General features: G+C 43.1%; 1 protein-coding gene across 14 annotated transcripts in view; it reads left to right on the top strand.

Annotated features, from left to right (window-relative positions):
* The window catches only part of APBB2 (amyloid beta precursor protein binding family B member 2), a 355,537-nt gene that overhangs the window by 129,516 nt on the left and 203,005 nt on the right, over window positions 1–23,016 (top strand). For all 14 annotated transcript variants that reach the window (XM_032400246.1, XM_032400253.1, XM_032400244.1 and 11 more), the window contains one exon: window positions 1,634–1,749. The gene's annotated coding sequence lies outside the window, so the exon portion shown is untranslated. The remainder of the gene's footprint in view (window positions 1–1,633; window positions 1,750–23,016) is intronic.

The raw sequence follows: 23,016 nt of genomic DNA, 5'->3' as shown, positions 1-23,016 counted from the left end.
CGCTCTACCCACATTCCTTCAGGGCTGTCACCCACTAACCTCATTTCTGCTCTCTCTGTGTAATGATCACGTAGATGCCTTTATGTTTTGCTCAACTTTCTTCCCCAAGCCTCACACTCAAGAATACGTGGGTGTCCCACCCAAATGTTCTACACCTCAATTTCTAATGCCCCAAACGAAACCCCTTGTCTTCCTTAGGAAACTTGTTCATCCTTCTGTATTCTCTACACAGTCATCACTCCCACCGGCTACGTGTAGTTAATCACCAAGTTATTCTGCTGTTAGTGTCTGGATGTTTCCCAAGTACTAATTCTTCTCTCCTCCCCCTCCTCCCCGCTTTCCTAATGCCCACCCTTCCTCTCATACCAAACAAGCACACTGGCTGAGCTGGCCTCCCTGCCTCCACTCTGCCCTCTTTGAATCCATCCAGAGAGAGTACTGCATCTGAAACCCAGATCTGACCCATCCGTGGCTGTCTGCCACAAGAATAAAGTCAGAGTCCTTGAGCATGTGGACAGATTAGGATCTGGCTCCAGGCTCCTTTCCTTTCCTTACCCTAGAGAGGCCAACGCACTGAGTTACACCATGCAGTTTCTTACCTCTGCCTTTTCCGTTGTCTTGTCTCCCATTCCCAGCCTGGCTAAGTCCCACCCAGCCTGAGGACATGTTAGGTGATCCATTTAGTCAGAAAACCTTCCCTATCTTCTCCATTTCTGGGCTAGGTGCCCCCACTTGACATAAGTCTGTCATCACACCCATCCCACTATCCTTTGGGATGGGTTATGTGTATGTCTTGGCCCCACTGGACTTCACTTTCCTTAACGACGGAGACAGCATCTCATTCCTGTTTGTAGCTCCAGAGCCTGGCACAGGGCTTGGCATCTAGGAGGTATTCAGTGTATGTTTTTCAAATGAGAAATTCAGAACAACAGCAAATCAATGTGATGTCTACAAAAATGAGCAGGAGTAATCTATGCATAATCATTGCCTTTGGGAGGGGGCATGAAGGAGGCTTCTGGGGCGCTGATAATGTTCCAGTTTTGATCTGGCGTGTTCAGTTTAGGAAAATTCATTGAGCTCTTCACTTATGGTATGTGTACTTTTCTATATTTATGTTATACTTCAATGGAAAGTTGTTTGTTTTTTTTTTTAACCAATCTGATGTCTTATCTACCCAATACAGAAATTTTCTTTTTTTTTTTCTTTCAAGCTTTTAGAGTTTTTACAGGGTATTAGTTCAGACGTCACAACAAAGAACCAGGCTGGAGCTGTGCCTCGACTTTCGGGAGGAGTGAGATGAGCACCAACAAAATGTGGGTGGGATTGCCTGGTCTCCTAAAGAGGCCAGTGGGGGCCAACCCCGATGGATAGACTTGCAGTGACCTGCGCTTCTGTCACACTTATTACACGGGCCACATGCTAATCACCAGCAAGCTCTGTGCCTGCCCGCAGTGACACGGAGACTTCATCTCACATGTGACTATGAATAATTCATAAATGTGGTTATCTGGAAATTTGTGGTCATCATTAGCATTTTAATGAAAAAAAATGTAGTCATTATCCTAAATCTCTGTTTTGTTTCTACTTTTTTTTTTTGGTCTCCTCCCCTCCCCGCCCCCATCCTCCACCCCAGCAAACCATCTCCATCTTTCCTGAGTACTTGGAAACTGCTGAGGCCCCTGCTAATGTGCTGACCAGTCACTATGGGCAGACGGTACCCGGAGGCTCCCTGTCACCCAGGCAGCTCATGTACGTATGGGATTGGATCTCCCTTTTTCCCTCTTTAACTTTCATTGTAGAATATTGCACAGTACTGAACTGGTGAAGGTTTGTAAGATTTAAATGAGAGGGTTTAGAAATGCAGGAGGATGGATTGCTCTAGGGGACGTGTTTAATATTGAATGATGAGAAATGCTATTGAAGTTCGGGTTTTTCTAATCCAGTGTCCGTAGAAGGCCAGAAGTGTATATAAGCAATTTCCTTTTTCTCTTTCAATGCATCTGTTCATAGACAGGGTTTGTATTTTTTTTTTTAAGCTTTCCTCTTTTGCATCACAATATATAACATTTGAAACAATAGCAATGCCATAAATTAAGATCGTTTCCTACTGATTTTTACAATTCTTTTAAATAAAAGAATTCCTGGACTCAGAAGAGAGGTCCTCCTGGATACATCATTGTTGAATACACGTTAGGGAGAGAGTCCCTGACTCTTACTTGTCAGCATTCTCCGAAGGAGGAAATTCCTGATTCCCTCAGTGATAACTTCCGACGTCTCACAAAAGTTAAGTTTTTCCAATTATGGTCTTTTGGGAATGGCTACAGTTGTGGCCCCAATCTACCCCTGATTGACTTAGGAGAAAAAGTATTATTGCCCTTAATCATCTCTCCTATTTCTATAAAGGAGAGTTTGTCATAAACTTACTTTTTTTGTTCCATTTAGTCTTTTAGCTTTGGGCCAGCTGCTTAGATATTTATTTGCTTTTGTTGCTTCCTTTGGACCTCTGGGATTTTGGCTTCAAATCAGGGGTATGCTTGGGGTAATTCCCCAGAGTGCCTTTGCTCCCATATCCTTTTCATCGTTATGTTTATTCATGTTCACCTTTAAGCCTCATTTCCTTATACATCTCCATTTTTTTTTCTTCACAGAAAAGTTAGAACTGCCCTCAAACCCTCCCCCAGACAATTGCTTCTAAAATAAGCCAGGTGGTTAGAAGCAGCAGGGGAAGGGAGAGCTGACAACAGAGCGGAGATTCAGACCAACCACCAGTGATGCTGCCCGCATGAATGGGATAAACAGCTTTTATGTGGATCCTTTAGGATCCTCCAATGGCATGACTCCATTACCCTAAAATTAGCAGTTTTCATAATGAACATCAGAAAAAATTTACCCTTGTATACCATAAAACAGAGGTCAGCAAAATGGCCCCCGGGCCAAATCCAGCCCACGCCTGTTTTTGTAGAAGCTAACAATGGTTTTCATATTTTTAAGTGGTTATGTAAGTACCTACAGAATCTACTTTGCCTCTTGGCCCTCAGAGCTGAAAATATCTACGGTCTGTCCTGTTAAGAAAAAATTTGCCTCTTCCTGCTGTGGAGAAGTTGGAACCATGTACTATGATTGAAACATATGACACTGTTATTTTTTTACCAGTTTCCACCAGCAGAAATGCTAATTTTATGGGTTCAGTCTACTGCGTTTGGAAGAACATTCTTCTTTCAAAATGGTTAAAATGTTAAAGTTTGGGTTCTTACGGTGCAGGAACTACATTGACTTGGAAAATTCATGCCTGTGGACCTGCTCATTGTTCACCGTCTTCGTGAGTGATTCATCGAACCTCTTCGGAGTTTTCCAAGGGGCTCTGACCTTCAAAGTCTGGGCTGTCGAGTAGTTGAAAGGGTACCTTTCTTCATTTGACTTACTTCTCGTTAAGAGCTCTCTAGGAGGAAACTGTCCTAATTTACCCTTCCTAGGTGCCAGGAACACGCTAGCCATTCCCAGAGGCCTCTGCTGCGCACGTCACTGGTGCTTTTTCTCCTGGTGGGAAGGAAGGGGAGTGGCTGCATTCTGCAGTGGGCAACACGACAGTCCCTTGGCCTTCAGGGTGTTTGCATAACACCTTGCTTGAAACATCCTTCCCAGAAACTAGAACGTGGTTCTCACCCTTTTGTGCTTTTCCTCTCCTTTTTACAGTGTTGATCCCTTGGTTCAGTATGTTCAAACCATCATTTATTTTATGGGGTGTGTTTTCTGTTCTTCCCTTCCTCCCCATTGTACCTCCCTCCTCCTTATTATTAAATAAGATTTGCTGGTTGAAACCTCAAGCTGACATTCTTTAGTGGCCACTCTTAGTGGTAGGAAGCATTAACCTCAGCTGCTCTATCTCCTGTCACCTTAGGCAAGAAAGTTAAGATGACTTGGGGCCTCTTAGCCAGGACTAGGCCTGAACAGGACCGCACTGTTCCTGGAGAAGAGAAAATATTTCAGGGGAAAAAAATTCTCTAGAGTTTATAATTTTGTCCTTGAGTGTGGCCAGAACCATCGGTCAAGAATGGAGCACAGTGCTGTGCTCCGAATCATTTTTGAGGCTCACATGGCAAATTGGAGTTTTTAGATTTTCTTTTTTTTTCTGTTTTGGGTTTATTATTTTCCCATTCAGGGCTCTCTTCTTTCAGGACAGGATGCTGTTCCTTGGTGGAATGTGGAATGGCATCCATTGAACACCAAGAGAAGTCAGTAGCTAGAGTGGACCTCTCCAGTCTTTGCATACCGGTATTTGTGCTTGTGTTAAGACTGGTGTTTTGAAATTATCCTGGGAATTGCTAAGAAGACTGCATCCTTGTTTGTTTGTGTTGCACCTAGCTATTCCTCTGCATGGCTCCGGCTAAGCTGTCCGGGGCTGGACTGTGGCAGTAGCCTCCTGACCTCTGGCCTGCACTCTCTCGCCCTGCACAGCTGACTCCTACGTTTAGCCAGATTCGTCTAATGGAAGCATCGCTTCCATCCCTGCCCAGAATGTTTGGTGCGTCCCCACTGGTCCAGAAGGTCACTCTGACATTTGAGTCTTCCACATTGTCTTTTGCTGCCCCTTATTTTAGTGCCCATTACTCATGGTTAATAATAGTTGTTGTTGTTGGTAGTATTACTGCTCGGTGGATATCTTACACCAGCCTAAGTGGGCGGCTCCTGCCAAGACCCAGTGTTGCCTTAGGGTCACCAGCTCCTGCTGGACCCTCTCTGTGATGCGGATCCGTCTTTTGAGCGCCTGCTAGAACTCTACTCTGGCTCAAGGGCACAGCAGCATTGTCCTCTTTCCCAGGAAGCTGCCGCGGTTTCCCACCTGGAACCACATGCCCATGTAGCTCTTCAATCTCCCTCCTGAAGCTTGTGTCCCAAATTGCTCTCTGTATTTTGGAGTATGTTGTATATACTTTGTCTGGACTTTGACACTAAACTCTTTTTCACTTCCCTCCTCTTCTGTGCGTGTGAGGACAGGGCTTTATCTGTGGTAGCTCTCAAATATTTGTGGCATCACCTTAGGCTTGAGATGGGATCTGGTCATTTCTTCAGGAGGCCCCTGGAAGGCATTTTCCAGAGCTCTTGGCAGAACTGGCACAGGCCAGGGCCACGGGGGCGTAATCAGGGCCTCCAGGGCAGCCCAGGTGCTGTGCCCAGTGCTGCTCACCCACCCCGGCCCTCCTTCCATCTGTCTTTCCATCTCTCAGAGGTGGGGGAAAAGGTTTCCTCTTTTTCTGTACTTAAGAAATTGCCATTTAAAAAGTTTAAGCAGGGGCACCCGGCTAAGCATCTGACTCTTGATCTCAGCTCAGGTCTTGATGTCAGGGTAGTGAGTTCAAGTCCCATGTCAGGCCTACTTAAAAAACTTAAAAACAATAAATAAAACATTAGAAGCTTGAATAGTAATAGGCACATATGATTATTTCTTTTGGCCCTCCCCCCTTGACTTCCTTGCTGTGACTGAGGAAAGGCATTGGTTGTGTTGAGGAGATACTACCTGCCACAAGCTGTGTCCTAAAGTTACTAGAAGTATCTCAGTTTGAACTGGATAAACTTTTAAAGGTTCATTTTATTACCTCCATTTCACAGATAAGGAAAATGAGGCCTGAAACAGCAAAGTAACTTGTCAGCGCAGAGTTGCAATTTGAGCCTAGGTCTCCCTGCTCCCCTGCTCCCATCTGTATTCTTTCCTGCACTTGGGTTGTCAGGTGACCCACTGACCACTTATTTAGGTGGTGTCCCCTCACCTGTTCTCCCCACTAGAGCTTTTGGAAATACAGGTCTTAAAGACCTAAAGGATTCAGCGTCAAAGGATGCTGTCATCTGTCCCTAGCTCCTCTCTTATCCAGTTAAATTCAGTAACCATAAATAACACAGAGGCCCTAGGAGAGAGTACTTCATATAAAAAGAGTAATAGTAATAAGTACAGTAAGGGTAATAACACTTTTGTTTGTTTGTTTATTTATTTATTTGTAAAGATTTTATTTATTTATTTGACAGAGAGAGACACAGCAAGACAAGCAGGGCGAGTGGGAGAGGGAGAAGCAGGCTTCCTGCCGAGCAGGGAGCCCGATGTGGGGCTCGATCCCAGGACCCCGGGGATCATGACCTGAGCCAAAGGCAGACGCTTAATGACTGAGCCACCCAGGTGCCCCTAAAAAACACTTTTAAAATCATATGGGTATACATATGTAATATAGAAAATTTTAAAAAGAAAAGAAAAAATAAACTCTCACAGCCCTCTATACCAAGAGATTACCATTTTATGCATTATGTGGAATACCCTTCTGTATGTCAGGTATTCTCTCTCAATATATTTATTTTCTGTTTACTTGCAGAAATGGGGTAATGTTGCACATGGTGTTTACTCAACAAGGTATCATAAATATCTTTCTAGACTAGTACATTTCCTTTCCAGCTGTGGCCGGTGGTAGGTTTATCTATGTGGTGTTCCAGAGGGAGGCAGTAAAAACAGTTGAATGTGTTGAGGTTGCTTCACCTGGATATGAAGAACTTCTGCCATGGTCAAGCAAGTGCTGGTTGGGACCCATTAAATTGATTTTCAGGAGTGCCTGGGTGGCTCAGTCAATTAAGTGTCTGCCTTCGGCTCAGGTCATGATCCCAGGGTCCTGGGATCGAGCCGCACATCGGGCTCCCTGCTCAGTGGGGAGCCTGCTTCTCCCTCTCCCTCTGCTGCTCTCCATGCTTGTGCTCGCTCTCTCTGTCAAATAAATAAATCTTTAAAAAAAATTGATTTTTGGCAACCATTCATGGGTCTCAACTCCCAGTTTGAGAAGCACTAGCCTATAGATCATGTAATACTGGAAAGCATGCTTGGGCAGAATCAGTTTTTGGAGAGTGGGGAGGGGCCGGGTTTCTCAACTCAGCTGGGGTGTGGGGAATTTGGAATTTAAAACCAGGAGTCTGAGAGCAGTGCTCAAGATCATTAATAGCCAAGTGGGTCTCACTGCCCAGGACAGGCAGGATATGATGCAGTATCCCAAAAGAGGGGCTTTCTGCTCTGGTTTTAATTGGTTTTCCTGGTGTGGGAGGAAGTCCTGCAGGATTGTCCAGACGCTGGTGATCACAGCTGAGGAGTCCTTGGGGAGTCTCACAGTTATAGTAATAAGATTCCCTGAATGAGGAGTGGATGTTGGAGTTGGGGAAGGTTAAAGGAACAAGATTTTAAAAATAATACTGATTATATTTTTCCTCTGTCCAAGGGGAAAAAAACAATCCGTTTATTTTAGAAAATGTATAAACACTGAAAAGCACAAAGAAAAAAACCCCATCCTTAACATTTTGCTTGCATTTTTATAGTCGTGTGTGTACATGCATGCATCTGCCCCTTTATATTAAACATTATCGTGATCATACTGTATGTCTTATTTTAGGACATACTTTTTGTCACTTAATTCATCATGGAAATTTCTGATATTATTAACTCTTCTTCTAGTGTGTGATTTTTAACAATCTTACACATTATTACATTGCACGGATATATCATGATTAACAATCACCCACTGTTGGGGCGCCTGGGTGGCTTAGTCGGTTAAGCAGCTGCCTTTGTTTCAGGTCATGATCTCAGGGTCCTGGGATCGAGCCTGCTGTGCAGGAAGTCAGCTTCTCCCTCTCCTTCTGCCTCTCCCCCCGCTTATGCACTCAGTGTGCTCTCTCTCTCTCTCAAATAAATAAAATCTTTAAAAACAAAAAACAATCATCCACTGTTGAGCATTTAGGGTATTTCCAATCTTTTGATGTCCTGGATTAATCATCACTCATAACTCTTTTTTCTTCTTAAGAAACATCCAGAAGTGAAACTGCTGAGTTAAAGTGTTGCTTGCACATTAGAAAGACATTGCTATGTGTGCCCAAACTGTCCTCTGGAGAAGTTTTATCTATTTCCATTCCATCACCCTTGTGCGAGGACTGCACATTTCTTCCTACTCTGGAAACAGAGGGAGACAACAAAACACTTTCCAATAGGAGAGGTGAAATATGCTATCCTCATTGTTGTAATTGGCATTTCCTTATTTTTTCCTAATATTGAGGCTTAACTTTTTTTTTTTTTATCTGTTCAGTGGCCAGAAATTAGCTGCATGAAATATGTGTGATGCAAATGTAAAAAGAACTCAATTTGTTTTTGTGCAGATAATGTGGCTTGTTTTCATTATATGTGGTTTGTCTTGGTTTTAAGCTTAAAGTCTAGTTCTTTAAAGAGACAGGTTGCCAGGCTTTTCATATGGCAATAGCCTGAGGAGTTTAAGTAAGATCTGAAGCAGAGTCCCTGGGCCTAGAAGTCTGGGTTTAAGAGCAGGCAGCCTGTGGTTGCTGCAGAGCTGTGGATGGGGAGATAGGAGGCCTGAGCACCAGTCCCAGCCCTGCCAACTAGGGCTAAAGGTGTAGACAAGTTATTAGAACCAATTACGTCTCACTTCTGACAGCTGTAAACTGAGGAGTTGGACTGGATGATATTTAGGCAATCTCCAGTTTAAAAATTCTATTATATTTGTTTTCCAAAGAGAGAACTGCAAGTGGGGCTTGGCTGTAGGGAGAAGCAAGTCTAAGTCAGAGCAAATATATTCAAAACACAGACTCAGAAAATTTGGGGTAGTGAATTATTATTTAAACTTGGATTTTAACTGCTTAAAATACCTACAGATAGGCCATGCCAAAGCTTTTAAAGGAGAGCGATCACATCCAAATAAGTAAAGGTAATTCACTTTATTATATAATAGCAGTGACAAAAATAAAAGTGCTTTTACAGGATAATGTTTTGGTTTATCTAGTTAGCTTAAACCATATGCTAGCACCCACTTTCTTGTGTAATTGTTTAAGTGCTTCGCATAGGAAAAGTTTTGAGTAAGCATCATTAATGTAATGAAGTACAGGGCCTGACACATAGTAAGTGCTCAATAAATATATACTGAGTGGATGAACAAATAACTTACTTGAAAACTTACTTAGCATTGATGGGGGGAGGGAGGTTCCTTGCACATTACAAGTTTTTCCAAATCCTGTTTTTAAACACACTTGGTTCTCTAGCTTTGATTGTGTTTGGGTAGCTTCTTTCTGTATACGACAGCCCCTATTGTTTGCACCCGCCTGACTCATCATCCTTGTTACCCATATCTCCTTAGTTTTCTCCTCTGCCGGCCGGGAAGCAGCTCTGAATGCCCTGGTATGTTTTAGGGTCAGTTTCCTTTATTTCCGTCAAGGCTGAATTACATCTTCCTGGCCTTCCACTTACCTCCTGTGTTTTCTTTTGCTGCTGTAACAAATTACTGCAAACATAGTGACTTAAAACAACACGGATGTACTGTGTTACCATTTTGGAGACCCGAAGTCCGAAAGGAGTCTTCCTGGGCTACCCAGGTGTCCTCAGAGCTGGTTCGGCTTGGAGGCTGCAGGGGAGAATCTGTCTTTGACTGTTTCAACTTCTGGGAATTCCTATATTCCTTGGTCTTGGGGCCCCTTTCTTTGTCTTCAAAGTGGATCGTTCCAGTCTCTGCTCATACCACCTTCATCTCTTCTGTAGTAAAATCTGGCACTCCTTCCTCTTAGAAAGACCATTGTAGTTACATTTAGTGCACCCAGAATATCCAGAACCTCTCCTCCCATGGAGACTTTAGTCTGATCCCATCTGTAGAGTCCTTTTTTCCCATATAAGGTAACTTCAGAGGTTCCAGGGATCAGGATGTGAATATCTTTGGAGGGGAGGGGACATTATTCATTTTACCACACCTTCCTTCTTTCTTCCCATCCTGAACTTTTCCCTTTTCTGTTTACTACCAACTATTTGCTCTTGTATGAACTTTCACACACACACGTTTGCGTGTGAAGTTACTTCATCTACTTAGAGAATTCTTAGTTTCTTCTAAAAAACAACTCATCTCTGAATTGCTATGCCAGGTACTCTCACCAAAGGGTAGGACTCCTGTTACCTGATAGGGGTAAGAGGCAAGGTGTAGTACGAAGGAGGATATAAAAAGATGCCAAATTCCAAGACACTGTCCTGTTGACAAATCTCCAAATTCTGTTGGAGTAAACCCTGCTTGTTAGGTGAGTCATTTATCCAGACTACCTTCCAATTTATGAATTCGCTCTTTGGCTCTTTCTAATCTTATTATTGAATTTGCCCATTGAGTTTTTCCCCCTAAATAAGATATAATTCACACTCTATAAAATTCACTCGTTTAAATTATAAAATTCAGTAGCATTTAGTATATTCACAAAGATACATAACCATCACCACTGCCTAATTCCAGAACATTTTCACCACTCTGAAAAGAAACCTTGTACCCATCATTAGTTATCACCACACATGCCCATCCTTCCCCCTCGGAAACCGTGAACCTACTTTGTGTCTCTAGTGTAACGTTTTCAAGGTTCATCCATGTTGTAGTACTTATCGGTATTCCACTGTTTTTATTGTTGAATCATATTCCATTGTACAGATAAACCACATTTGGTTTTTCTATTTATCCATTTATGGACATTTGAGTTGTTTTTACTTTTTGGTATCATAAATAATGTTGCTATGAACATTCATGTACAAGTTTTTTTTTTTTTTTTTAAGATTTTATTTATTTGAGAGAGAGAGAGCGAGCATGAGAGAGGGGAGGGTCAGAGGGAGAAGCAGACTCTCCACTGAGCAGGGAGCCCAACGCGGGACTCGATCCTGGGACTCCAGGATCATGACCTGAGCCAAAGGCAATTGCTCAACCAACTGAGCCACCCAGGTGCCCGATGTACAAGTCTTTGGGTGGACAAATGTTTTCATTTCTTTGGGGTAATACATGAGAGCAGAATTGCTGGGTCATATAGTAACTCTATTTTAACTCTTTCAGGAACTGCCAAACTGTTTTACAAAGTAGCTGGACCCTTTTACAATCCCATTAATAATGTATGGGGGTTCCATTTTTTTTTTTTTTGACATCCTTTCCACACATTTTATTGTCTGTCTTTTTGATTATAGCTATCCTAGTGGGTGTGAGGTGGTATCTTATTCTGGGTTTCATTTACATTTTCCTAATGACTTATGATGTTAAGCATCTTTTCAAATCCTTTGTTCATTTTTAACTTGGGTTATTTATTCTTTTCTTCCTTGTATATTCTGGATACTTCACCCTTACACAATGATAAAAATCTTCTCCTATTCTGTGGATTGTATTTTTACGTTCTTGATAGTGTCCTTTGAAGCACAGAAGTTTTAAATTTTGATGCAGTTCAATTTATCTGTTTTTTGTTGTTTGTACTTTTGACGTCCTATCTAAGAAACCATTGCCTAGTCAATTTATAATTTTAGTGCTTACATTTGGGTGTTTGATTCATCTAAGTTAATATATTCTGAAACAGTGGTTCACTTCATTCTCTTACATGTGCATATCTAGTTGTCCCAGCACTGTTTGTTGAAAGACTATTCTTTCCCTTTTTAGGATAAGTTTGTCAATTTCTGCAGAGAAGCCAGATGGGTTTTGATAGGGATTGTGTTTAATTTTTAGATCAGTTTGGGAGATATTGCCATCTTAATCCATGTACGTGGATATCTTTTCATTTCTTTAGGTCTCCTTTAATTTCTTTCAGTGATATGTTGTAGTTTTCAGTGTACAAGTCTTACACTTATTAAATTTATTTTTAAGTATTCTTTTTGATGTTATTTTAAACAGTTGTTTTCTTAATGTCATTTTCAGATTGTTCTTTGTGTGTGGAAATAGAATTGATTTGTGTGCATGTGTGTTTGTGTGTATGTGTGTGTTTGTACGCTATATACATAATATGCAGTGTGTATCCTTTTTCCTTCCTTCCTTTACTCTTGGAATTTCTAGTAGATTTTTTCAAATTCACCTGCTGCCCTTTCTCGCTCTCCTGTTTTTGCTTTCTTCAGTTGCTTAAATATAAAGCCTCTTTCAGACTTTCTACTATTTTTAGCTCTTGGATGCAGATTTTGCCATTTACATTGGCCATCTCTTTTTCCTTGTTCAGTCTTAAACTTTGACACTGAGGGCCTCATTAATGGGGCTTATTTGCCGTGGGAATCCAGTATGAATAGGAATGTGGAAACCCAGAGCATTTTCTCATTTCCTCAGTTAGTTAGTGCTCCATGGGTATCATTGCTTCCAGACCAGTTTTTTTTTTTTTCTTTTTTTTTTTATTATTTTCTGGTCCAGGGAATCTGATACTACATGGAGGTTACAAATTTGGATACCATACCTCCATGTGAGAGTCATCTTGGGATTTTGATTTTATATTGGTGAGGCTTTTAAGATTTTGTTTATTCTCTCCCTCCCTCCCTCCCTCCCTCCCTCCCTCCCTCCCTTCCTTCTTCATCCCCAAACAAAAGCTTCCTTGCAAAGGAAGGAAAGAAGTCTGCTTGGTGTCTGCTTTTGCTGTAGAATGAGCCTTGAAGATGTGGCAGAACCATCCTTGGAGGGAATGAAGTGTGGCTTCCCTTTTTATTTTCCATAGACTAGCTTGCTTCTTCCTGGGGAACCTGTTTGTAGAGCAGCGGGTATCTGCAGACCTCATGCCCAGCATTTTTGGGACAACAACTATAGGGGCTTCCAAACAGCCTTTGCCCCACATTTCATCAGAAGAAGGTTCGGATGGTGGGATGGATTAGCCTTCTGTGTATGTGGGTAGGTTTTGACTCAGAGAGAGATGAGAAGAGTGTGATGTCTTCAGGGGAAGTGGCCACAGGACTTCCTGCCAAGGGAGTAATTGAGAAGAAATGTTCCAGCCAGACTTCAGGAACTTAAGACCATCTTCTGGGAGCAGCCTCTGGAAAGGGAAAAAGAGAAATATGCAACTTTATGGGGCAGTTTTGAAAACAAAGCAGATAGAGTTATTTTTCCAGGTTTCCTGGACACTTGTTCATTTATACAAACCTGAAATTGTTCTCAGGGGAAGTGACCTCTGATGACCTGAATGAAGGCCACAAAAATCCTTGCAAGATGAAACCCATAGAATTCTGAAAGGAATGACTTGGCATATTTCAGAGTCACCAGATAGATGAGTTTGTTGTTAGCCTCCGTACCTTCTAGACTTTTCTTCAGTGAGCGTGCATGTGTGTATGTGTTTATAGAAAGAGAGGGATAGAAACAAAAAAGCAAGCATGCACTATGGCATATTCTATAGAGAATGCTTTGTTAAACCATATCTAGACTTTTAAGTCATCTTCTCCCTTTCAGTTTCATGGAAAATACATAAATCTGTGGAGTTACATTTGTTTTCTCCTTAGAATTCTCTCTTAGGAGTATCCAGTCATGGGAAGTGTTGATCCCCATCTCCAGGGTACAAGAAAATTCCCCAAATGGCTCAAGTTGCGTATTGCTTATTTGGAACTTGATACCAATAAATCCAACATGACTTGGCTAAATCATGCATACCTGCTACCATTCTGTCCCTGTGACTGGGGCTTGCTTAGGGGTAAAGGGGATTTCCTGTTGTTTTTGAATGTCAGGAGATAGAAGCCTTTTGTTTTTGAAATCAGCGTTTCTTCCACTGAAGGGTCCAGTTTAAGCAAGGCTTAAAAAAGGCTTCTCCTCTTTCTGGTTGAGGGTTTTTTTTTCTTTAAGGCTGGAGGGGTGATCAGGGCCAATCAATAGACGGATTGATACTGCGTCTGCTCTACGTGTAATGCTGTGCTGGCTCCTTTGGAGGATCGAGAAGAGTTACATGTTGTCCTCAAAGAGTTGATCTTTTCATATGTAGACGTGATCAAAGGTGGCAATTACCAGAATCAAATCATGTGGTGTAGCAGCTTAGAGGAGGGGAAGGCCAGTAAAGATCTGTGTAGTCAGTGAAGTTCAAGGACTAAAACCCAAATTTGGAGAGCTTTCTCCTCCAGTAGGACGAGGATTCTGGGAAGAGATGTGATTCAGATCACGGGCCCGGCAGAGCCACGGTGGGATTGCAGGTGCCCCTGAAGTGGGGTATCGTGGAGGGACCTGTTGAAATGGGGTTGCACAGGAAGAATATATCCTAGTGAAAACAAAGAGCGTGTTCGTGATAATAAGCTGTTTACATTATTAACTGCAGGATTATTAATGACTAACACTTTCAAGCCAGACACTGTTCTAAGCTCTTCATGTGTGTTCTTCCAGTCCTCTGAGCAGCCGTCTGTGACCCGGGTGCTACTGTTATCACTCAGTTACAGATGGGGACACTGAGGCACAGAAGAGATAAGTAGCTTCTTTTTTTTTTTTTAAAGAGTTTATTTATTTATTTGACAGAGAGAGACAGTGAGGGAGGGAATACCAGCAGGGGGAGTGGGAGAGGGAGAAGCAGGCTTCCCGCTGAGCAGAGAGCCCGATGCGGGGCTCGATCCCAGGACCCAGGGATCATGACCTGAGCTGAAGGCAGATGATTAACGGCTGAGCCACCCAGGCGCCCCGGAAATAAGTAATTTCTTTCAGGCTACGCTGTAAGTGGTGTAGTTGGGATTTGAGCCCAGGCTGTCTGGCTGCAGGCTCTGTGCTCCCAACCACTCTGCTGCCTACAGCGGAGTGACCTGCAGGGGAGTTGGAGATCGGCTGCATCAGGCCCGTCCCAGAGGCAGGTGGCAGAACGTTCTAGAGCCTTTCTGTGTGCTGGGCTGTGGGGACAGAGCAGCGAATAAGGTAGGTGAGGGGGCTGCTTCCCTGGAGCTCCCGTTCATTCGAGTGATGGCGGCAGACAAGAGGAAAGCCACCCAACGAGAGAAGATAATTATGGATTGTGGTCCGTGCTGTGGAGGAGTCAGTAGCCTGATGGAGAGTTACTGCGCACAGCCCCCATGACGTCGGGTGGCAGAGGGAGGGTGTCCCTGACCAAGTACTGTTTGATCTGTGATCTGAAGCATGGGAGAAGCCCGGCTGTGTGAAGAACTGAGGAAAGCTCATTGCAGTCTGTGGTAATAGGACAGTTCAAGGAATGGAAAGGAGGCCAGGATGTCCAGAGCGTACCGGGCATGGTAGGGCTTGGTAAGAGAGAGGTAAGGGAGGATGGGCTGAACAGACTTGGAGTCTTGGTAAGGGGTTTTGATAGTTTCTTTTTTTTTTTTTTTTAAAGATTTTATTTATTTATTTGACAGAGAGAGACACAGCGAGAGAGGGAACACAAGCAGGGGGAGTGGGAGAGGGAGAAGCAGGCTTCCTGCGGAGCAGAGAGCCCGATGCGGGGCTCGATCCCAGGACCCTGGGATCATGACCTGAGCCAAAGGCAGACGCTTAACGACTGAGCCACCCAGGCGCCCCGGTTTTGATAGTTTCTTAAGAGCAGTGGGAAGCCATTGAATGTTAAGTAGGGACGGTGATTCCATGGGAGATCCAGGGTGCTGAAGACATGCACCTGTTTTATCAGGCAGGCTCAGGGAAGGTGGATCAGGGAAGAGGGGAAACAGAGTGGGGAAAATACATGCAGGATGCTTCACCCCCACTTAACGTTTATATCACGGCTAACGTGGCCTTCCTGCCTAGCGAAAGGTGAAACTCACCTCAGGTAGAACTTTGTAGAATCCATTCAAGTTGTGATGAGAATTCACAGCACCAAGACTTCACACCCACCTTTTTGCCATCTGACTGTCAATTTTGATCTGTTTATATATAGAGAGAAAAACCAGAGCATACGACCCTAAAGATTAACCAGTTTTTGTTTGTTTTTATAGATACTGGAATTTGTAAAACATTACTTTCTATGTAGTAGATGCTTTTGAGTTGGGGGAGCAAAAAACACTTTGGAAATACTATAATTGTCTTTTCTACTTATTGGATGACTTACTTATTCTCAAGATGGAGACTCAAAAGAGAGACAAATAATTGCCCACCCAGTGCCTATATCCTGCTCCATTTTTGCCAACAGACTCTGCATTTAATTCAGAGTGGCATGATGATCAGCCTCGGACAGTAGTTGTGATCGTCCAAGCCAACCTGTCGGTCCTGACCTCTGACTTCCCAGGATTCTTGGCAGCTAGTGTGGTCATATGACCCGGTTCTGGCTGGGGAGACCTGAGACTGAGTCCGCTGGGGGGTCGGGGTGGGGTTTCCAGGAAAGCATTTAAGGTCCTGATAAAACCTGATGCGTGAGCCTGTCTGTGCCCTCACTTGCTTTCCCCTGTGTTCTGCCTTGAATACCGATACGCTGTCTGAACACGCAGCAGCCCTCATGTCACCATGAGGTTACAAGCATGAAGGAAAAGCCAAGAGCATCACCAAGATACCTGCTCTGACATTGTTCCCGTCACACTGACACCAGTAGCCTTGAGCCTTCCAATGACTTCCTGTTTATTGAATCTCCTGTTAGTTCGGTTTTCTGGTACTTACAGCTGAATGCAACGATAACTGAAGCAAATGTGAAGATACAGATGTTATGAGCTTTTCCCCGAATGCTGTGATTGCCTCGTAACTGTTCCTTTGATTTTCAGTATGACCTTTAGCTCGGGAGAAAACCGAAAACCGTCTCTGAGAAGGACATTCTAACTTGTATTAAAAGTTGTTCACAGTCGAAAGCAATGAGTTGTGGACTTAGAAATGTAATTTTCAAAATAAATGAACTCGCCTGCATGAACCTGCTCTAGCAAGTACCGTGGAGCCATGCTTCATGGCTGGTATCTTCCTTATGGCCTTTTTTATGATAGTCTTAGTCAGTGCTCTGGTGAGCTACATTGTGTATATTTATGACGTCGTAGGAAACTATCGCAGTACTCGGGGTAATAGCATAAATAGTCTGATTTCTTAAAAATGTGAAGCTCCAACAGGCTTTATTGGATTTCAGGGTAATGGTATTATTAAATTTTCTACTCCTTTTCAAACTTTTTATGGCTAAGTTCCACCCTGGGGATTTCAGGAAGTCTGGGGGCTAGTTCTGTACTTTTATGGAAAACAATTTATCCTGGAATTCTGCATTACTGAAAATAGGGGTGGGGGGAAAAATAACCCAAATTCAGGTTTTCTTTTTTACTGTCTTGGACTTAGTGCATTGTTGGACTTAGTGCAAATACTCAATGCATCATTTTCTATGTGGAAGGTAGAAGTAGTGCTGTGGGGGCACCTGCGTGGCTCAGTCGGTTGAGCACCCAACTCTTGGTTTCTGCTCAGGTCATGATCTCAGGGTCATGCCATCGAGCCCTGCATTGGGCTCCATGCTCAGTGTGGAGTCTGCTTGAGATTCTCTCTCTCCCTATGCCCCCTCTGCTCTCTCTCTCTGTCTCTTAAGTAATAAATAAATAAATCTTAAAAAAAAAAAGAAGTGGTGCTATGGTATGTATTATGAGATAATTTAAGGTATAAAATCAAAATTGTCTTCTAAGCTGTTAGGAAAAAAGGAATTTTAAGTCCCAGCGCCATCAAATTATAAAGAGAGATTTTAGACATCATCTAGTAAAATTACCCTTTTTTCATAACCTTGGAACTTAGACCTAAAACATTTCAGTCATTCATTTATAAAATAAAAATATATGTGGTTAACCTATGCATCTTCTTCTTCATTAATGAAAGATTATTCCAAAGGAACAAGGAAACATTGTGTGACCTCAAGGGCCTTCAAAAGAAAGCTTCAAAAGCCGTTTATACTGACTGCCTGAGTCCCACAAGGACAAAGGTTATTTCTTTGAGGTAAACCAGAAAGATGGCTCTTGGGCAGGTAGGGGCAGGATCACAAAACCTGCTAGATGTATTAACACCTTCAGTGCTGTCCCCTGGAAGTCTTAATGACAGTGTCTTGGGTGGGATCAGTGTTTGGGCTCATCCTTGAGAGATGGGAAGGGATGGATTGGCCCTGCTGGGACATCCCAGACAGGGTGAATAGCAGAAGCATATGGGTGGGAAACTCTCAGTAGGTTCAGTAAAGTGTGGAGCCCAGTCTGGTGTGCCCTTGGGGATCAGGTGGTAGAGGAAGGGCTTATGTCCATAGAGACTAGAGGCAAGTTGGGCCTAGTTTGGGCTTGTACATAGAGGGTCTTGAGAGCGTATTGATGGAATGGGGGATTTTATTTGGTAGCCAGTGGGGAGCTCTTAAAAGAGTCATGTTGATGATGATGATAGCTAAGACTTACATCACACTGACTGTACCACACTCACCTAATTCCTGCAGCAAGCCTTTGACGTAGGTACCCTCATTATGCCCATTTTACAGTTGACAAAACTGAGACACAGAGATTAGGTGACTTACCCAAAGACACTCAAAGGAGGTGATGGAGACAGAATTCAAACCCAGGTGCTCTGGCCCTAGAGTCCCACTTTTAGTGGTCCGGGGCGTGGGTGTGGTGGCGAGAAAGGTGGCGGATTCTCTTGGGAGGACAAATCTGTAGAAGTGTGCAGGAGGCTGGAGTGAGGGCAGTCAGGTGATCAGGAGATGGACTGCGGGCCTCCAAGAGAGTCCGTAGAACCCTGGCTTCGGCACTGGCAGTGGCAATGAAGGGAGGCGAATTCAGATGCCCATAGCTCCTGAGCATGGGTCGCCGGGCCAGATCCCCAAATGGACACGGGGGCTGGGGGTATGACAACGTCAGAGGAGGAGACTTCGTGGGAGGGTGAGGATTTCTTTTAACATAGCCCTGTTTTCTTACTGTGACCAACTAGGGCAGTGGTTCTTAACCTGGGAAAATGGTCTTTCAAAAAAAACCATGTAAGTGTGTACAAAATATTTCTGAGTTTATGGACCCTCTCAAGCTCACCTATCAGCGTGATACTGGGCCCATTGTAGGTCTGAACAGTTTTTTAAGACCGTTTTAAGACCATTCTAGGGCGGCGTGTCCTTTTCCCAGCTTGAGAACAGTGGGTGGGAGCGCAGGCGAGGTGGTGGGTGTGCTTCTGGATTCAGGGCCACCTTTGTTCCAGCTTCCCTGGCAGCCACGCTGGCCTTCCGCTTTCCCATCTGTCCTTACGTTCTGACGAGGAGGGCCGATGGTGGCCAGAGATAGAGGAGGACCTTGGTGTGTGTTTGTGAATGGGCATCCTGTGTTGAGAGGAACGCCCTGTTCCTGGTGGCGGCCTCGGCCTGTGGGTCGCGGCTGAGCCCTTTTCTTCCCGCCCGCTGCCTTGCTGAGTAGAGCGTTCCTGGGCGGCCCATCTAGTCTGAGGCCTCTCCCTGGAGGCCCCAGCCGAAGGGCCGAGAAGGAAGAGCCGGTTGTTCTAAAGATCAGTCGCTGACCCTCTTGTGGGAAAAAAATCCTGAAGCAGATGAGAGAACACAGAGATTCTACTTTGGGTTTATGTTTCATGATCATCCGCAGCCTGGGACGGTTTCCTCTTTTGCTCCTTCCTTCCTCTCTCCCTCCTTCCTTTCATCATTTCTTCGCCCTCCCTCCTTCCTTCCTTTTTTTCTTATCAGAGGAGTTGGGAATCATGTAGGGTCCGTAAATGTGACTGCACCTATTTTTATCTTTGATTATGGTTTTCCATCTTGATTTGGTCTCCAGTAAAGGTAACCCTGGCAATCACAGAAACACTGGTTGCTTGTGGAATTTAGACAGCCAGCCGCTTGTCGGTATGGCTCCGTGAGGAGGATGGGGAACTAGCAGGCTTAGCTGGCCCTGCAAGCCCCTTAAAAAACAATGGAGAGAAAATATGCCGATGTGGATTCTAATTCTGGTTCAGGTTGCTAGCAGGACGTCCGTGCATGAGTTCTCGAAGCGCTCCTCTGTAAAAATGGGATGGTAATATTTACTTCAAAGGGGTGTGTGACTCACACATGAGACAGTGTGTCTGAGAGACACTGAGCGCTTCTCTTATCTCCCTGTTCTCATCTAATTGGAAGTTTCTGGATTGTACCTTAGGAGGATCCCAGAAATCATAGAGGAAGAAGGGGAAATCTAAATATTATCTGAAACTACTCTAGGTATGTTTATTACATTTCTGCCTAGGAACCACCTAAAGTAAATACTATTTTTATGTTGGAGAGGAGAGAACTGAAGTTTGGAGAGACTGAAAACAAAGTAGCTTCACCACCTGCCTGATGTGTGACCTCAGGCAGTTACTTAGTATCTTGCTGCCTGTTACTTCATCTGTACAATGAGGACAATAATAGTTCCCTACTCACAGTGTGGTTATAAGGATTGAAATGGTTAATATGTATGAAGTCTTAAGACAATGTCTGGTAAGTAGTCAATGTGATGTAAATGTTAGAGATTATTCTCATTAAGAAAATCGCCCAATGTCTCCAAGCCACTACATGGTGAAATCAGGATTGATTCATATGCATTCTGTGTTGAAATGAGATTTAACTGTAGTTTTTTGAAACCTAGAGTGGATTTGGTTTTCATGAAGAGGGATTGGGGAAGTGGTATGAGAAGCATCAGGAAAAGTCCCAATGAGAGAGGAGGAAGGAATTCAAGAATGCCAGGAGAAGAGGAGAGATCCAGAGGTAATTAGGTGGATCTGAAGGGAAGTTCAGTGTTGCTTTTGTGATGTGACTGAAGAGAAGCCATTTCCTAATTGCTTCCTCTGGAACCAGTAGGTGAGGGACCGATAATCTCTGCAGATGGGATCTTTGGAGGCTCTGTTTCGCCAGTCCCATCCCTCTCTGGTTTCTGGGAGAGGCAGTAGAGTAGAATACCAAACTAAGGATTCTTGAATAGTAGACTGGGTGTGGACCTTGGGCTCTGCTGTTTATTAGCCATCTGACATTTTGCAAGTTTCTTAACCTTGCTGTAGGTCCATGTCTATAAAACGAGAATAATGGTGCCTATCTCTTAGGGCTTGTCAGACCTGAGAGACATTGTGCATACTATTTATGTTTATTTAGCTCAGAGGAAACCCTCAACAATAGTTACTTAATGCTGTCTAGGGCTTACTATTATCTGCTGGGCTTTGGTTGAAAATTCAGGCTCAAGTAGACATTATGTCAGACGAGGTGACATTTGGGGGTAATGCCCTTTCTTGGATGAATCCCAGTCAAGACCATAAAAGATTCCTGGCTCCTATCACTGTCTCAGTCAAAAATCTGGCATGGAATTTTGAGTTGCTTTTGTGGTATACTTTCGTCTGCTTCTCCTTTTCCTCAAAGTGTTTTAGAGCTTAGAAAATAGACATGGACATAGTCTTCTTCTATTGGGTTCAGAACACCTGGACCCTCATTTCCCTTCCCTCCGATTTTTGATTCACATCAATACTGCACAATGGGACTTTTATATCTAGCAGTGAAACAAAATTCCATTATAAACTAACAGTTTTGTACTTGCAGTCTTTGCTATAGAGATTTTTCTCATTATCTCATTTGTTCTTACTACCAAGATAGGATAGGGGAATGAATAATGGGTTTCTCTAAGAAAAATTAAAAGGTGACAAAGTGAAGTAGGTTCACTAGACTCATGAATCAAGAAGTCCAATCTCCTGTGTCCTGACTCCCTGTCCGGTGCTCTTTCAACAAGGCCATGTTACCCCGCAGCCTTCCTTTCTGCCTCTGTTAATAGGGCCTGCCAGGATGTTCCATGCTATCTAGGAGGTTCTTGTCCTAGGAGTGGCTTCCCTTTCTGGTGTAGGCTTCGCCGAAAGACCTGCATCAGCTTTGAGGGGAAAATTGAAATCCTTTCTCCAGAAACTCAGGCATTCTACTTCAGATGAAATCATTTTCCTTAGCCAATTTAACAAGATCCTTACTCTTTCGTTTCCCTTAATTATCTTGTTTTAAAAAAAAGGAACTGGAGAAGACCATCTGTTTTAGGAGGCAGTTCATGTCGTATGTTTTCTCTAATAGATCTATGAAGGCCCAGTGAAGCAAATTAAGGCTTCATCTCGTTCTTGTTTGGGATTGTTCTGTTTGGTGCTTTTGCGTCACTGCCGTCGGCATTTCTCGGTTGTATATTTGGGATGTCTTGGAGTGCAGATTTGATGAAAAGATGTTATCTTTGTTCATGAATTGCAGGCCCTGTGAGCCATTTTCGATATCATGCCAAACTATCACAACAAGGTTCTTTGCTTTTTTAATCCCTTCCTCTCACCACGAGAAGTCCTATTAACATGTTTTCTGAGCTACAGAGTAAAATCTGTCAAATATAGCATGGAAGGCAGATGGGTGGTTGCTGCCTTCCTTTTCACAAACTCTAAACCTAGTCTTCCTTAGTAAAACTCAGTCTTAACACCTCTTACCCCAGAGGCCTCCTTTATGAAGACAGGACATACATAGTTAGGGGATGGGGGATGGGGGAATGCTTTCTTTCTTTCTTTCTTTTTTCTTTCTCTTTCTTTTTTTATTATTTAAAGATTTTATTTATTTATTTGACAGAGAGAGACACAGTGAGAGAGGGACCACAAGCAGGGGGAGAAGCAGGCTTCCCGCGGAGCAGGGAGCCCGATGTGGGGCTCGATCCAAGGACCCTGGGATCATGACCTGAGCCGGAGGCAGACGCTTAACAACTGAGCCACCCAGGCACCCCCCTTTCTTTCTTTCTTTCTTTCTTTTTCTTTCTTTCTTTCTTTCCTTCCTTCTTCTAGAGACATATAGTATGTACATATAGTTTCATGTACAAACTTTCTTTCACATTGAAAATAACTCTTTGCTCTGAATATGAAAATACTTCATACTCATTATAAAAGAATTTACACAAATCAGCAGCATACAAAGCACTGGAAGACATTTTTCTAAATCCTGCCACCCAGAGATTACTGCTGTTAATATTTTAGTGAACATTTCTGTACATTCCTTTATGGACTATTTATTGAACATTGCCATGCGCCAGACACTGGGAATATACTGATGAACGAAATGGATGGGGTCCCTACTCTCACAGAGCTTTCCAAATAAGGGAGAGAAAGGTAATAAAGAGACTACGTAAATTATATCTAAATTTTCTAATTCAGATGTATACTATTCTTTTATGTCTTATATAATTTTGAAAATAATCTTTTACCCTCTTTCGAAGTAGTAGATCATATTTTAATTTTTTTAAGCACGTGTTTTGGGCATGTTTTCATTGTAAGGATATCACTCTGTTCCATATTCTTTTCTCTTTTCATAGTAAGTTTATGGGATGTAATATGGTTAGTATTCTGTACTTTTATAAAATTTCATATAAGTACAGAA

The sequence above is a fragment of the Phoca vitulina genome, unplaced genomic scaffold, assembly GCF_004348235.1.
Source record: "Phoca vitulina isolate PV1807 unplaced genomic scaffold, GSC_HSeal_1.0 scaffold3, whole genome shotgun sequence".
Lineage (NCBI taxonomy): Eukaryota > Metazoa > Chordata > Mammalia > Carnivora > Phocidae > Phoca > Phoca vitulina.
The sequence above is the reverse complement of the archived record's forward strand: the minus strand, read 5'-3'. Positions and strand labels throughout refer to the sequence as shown.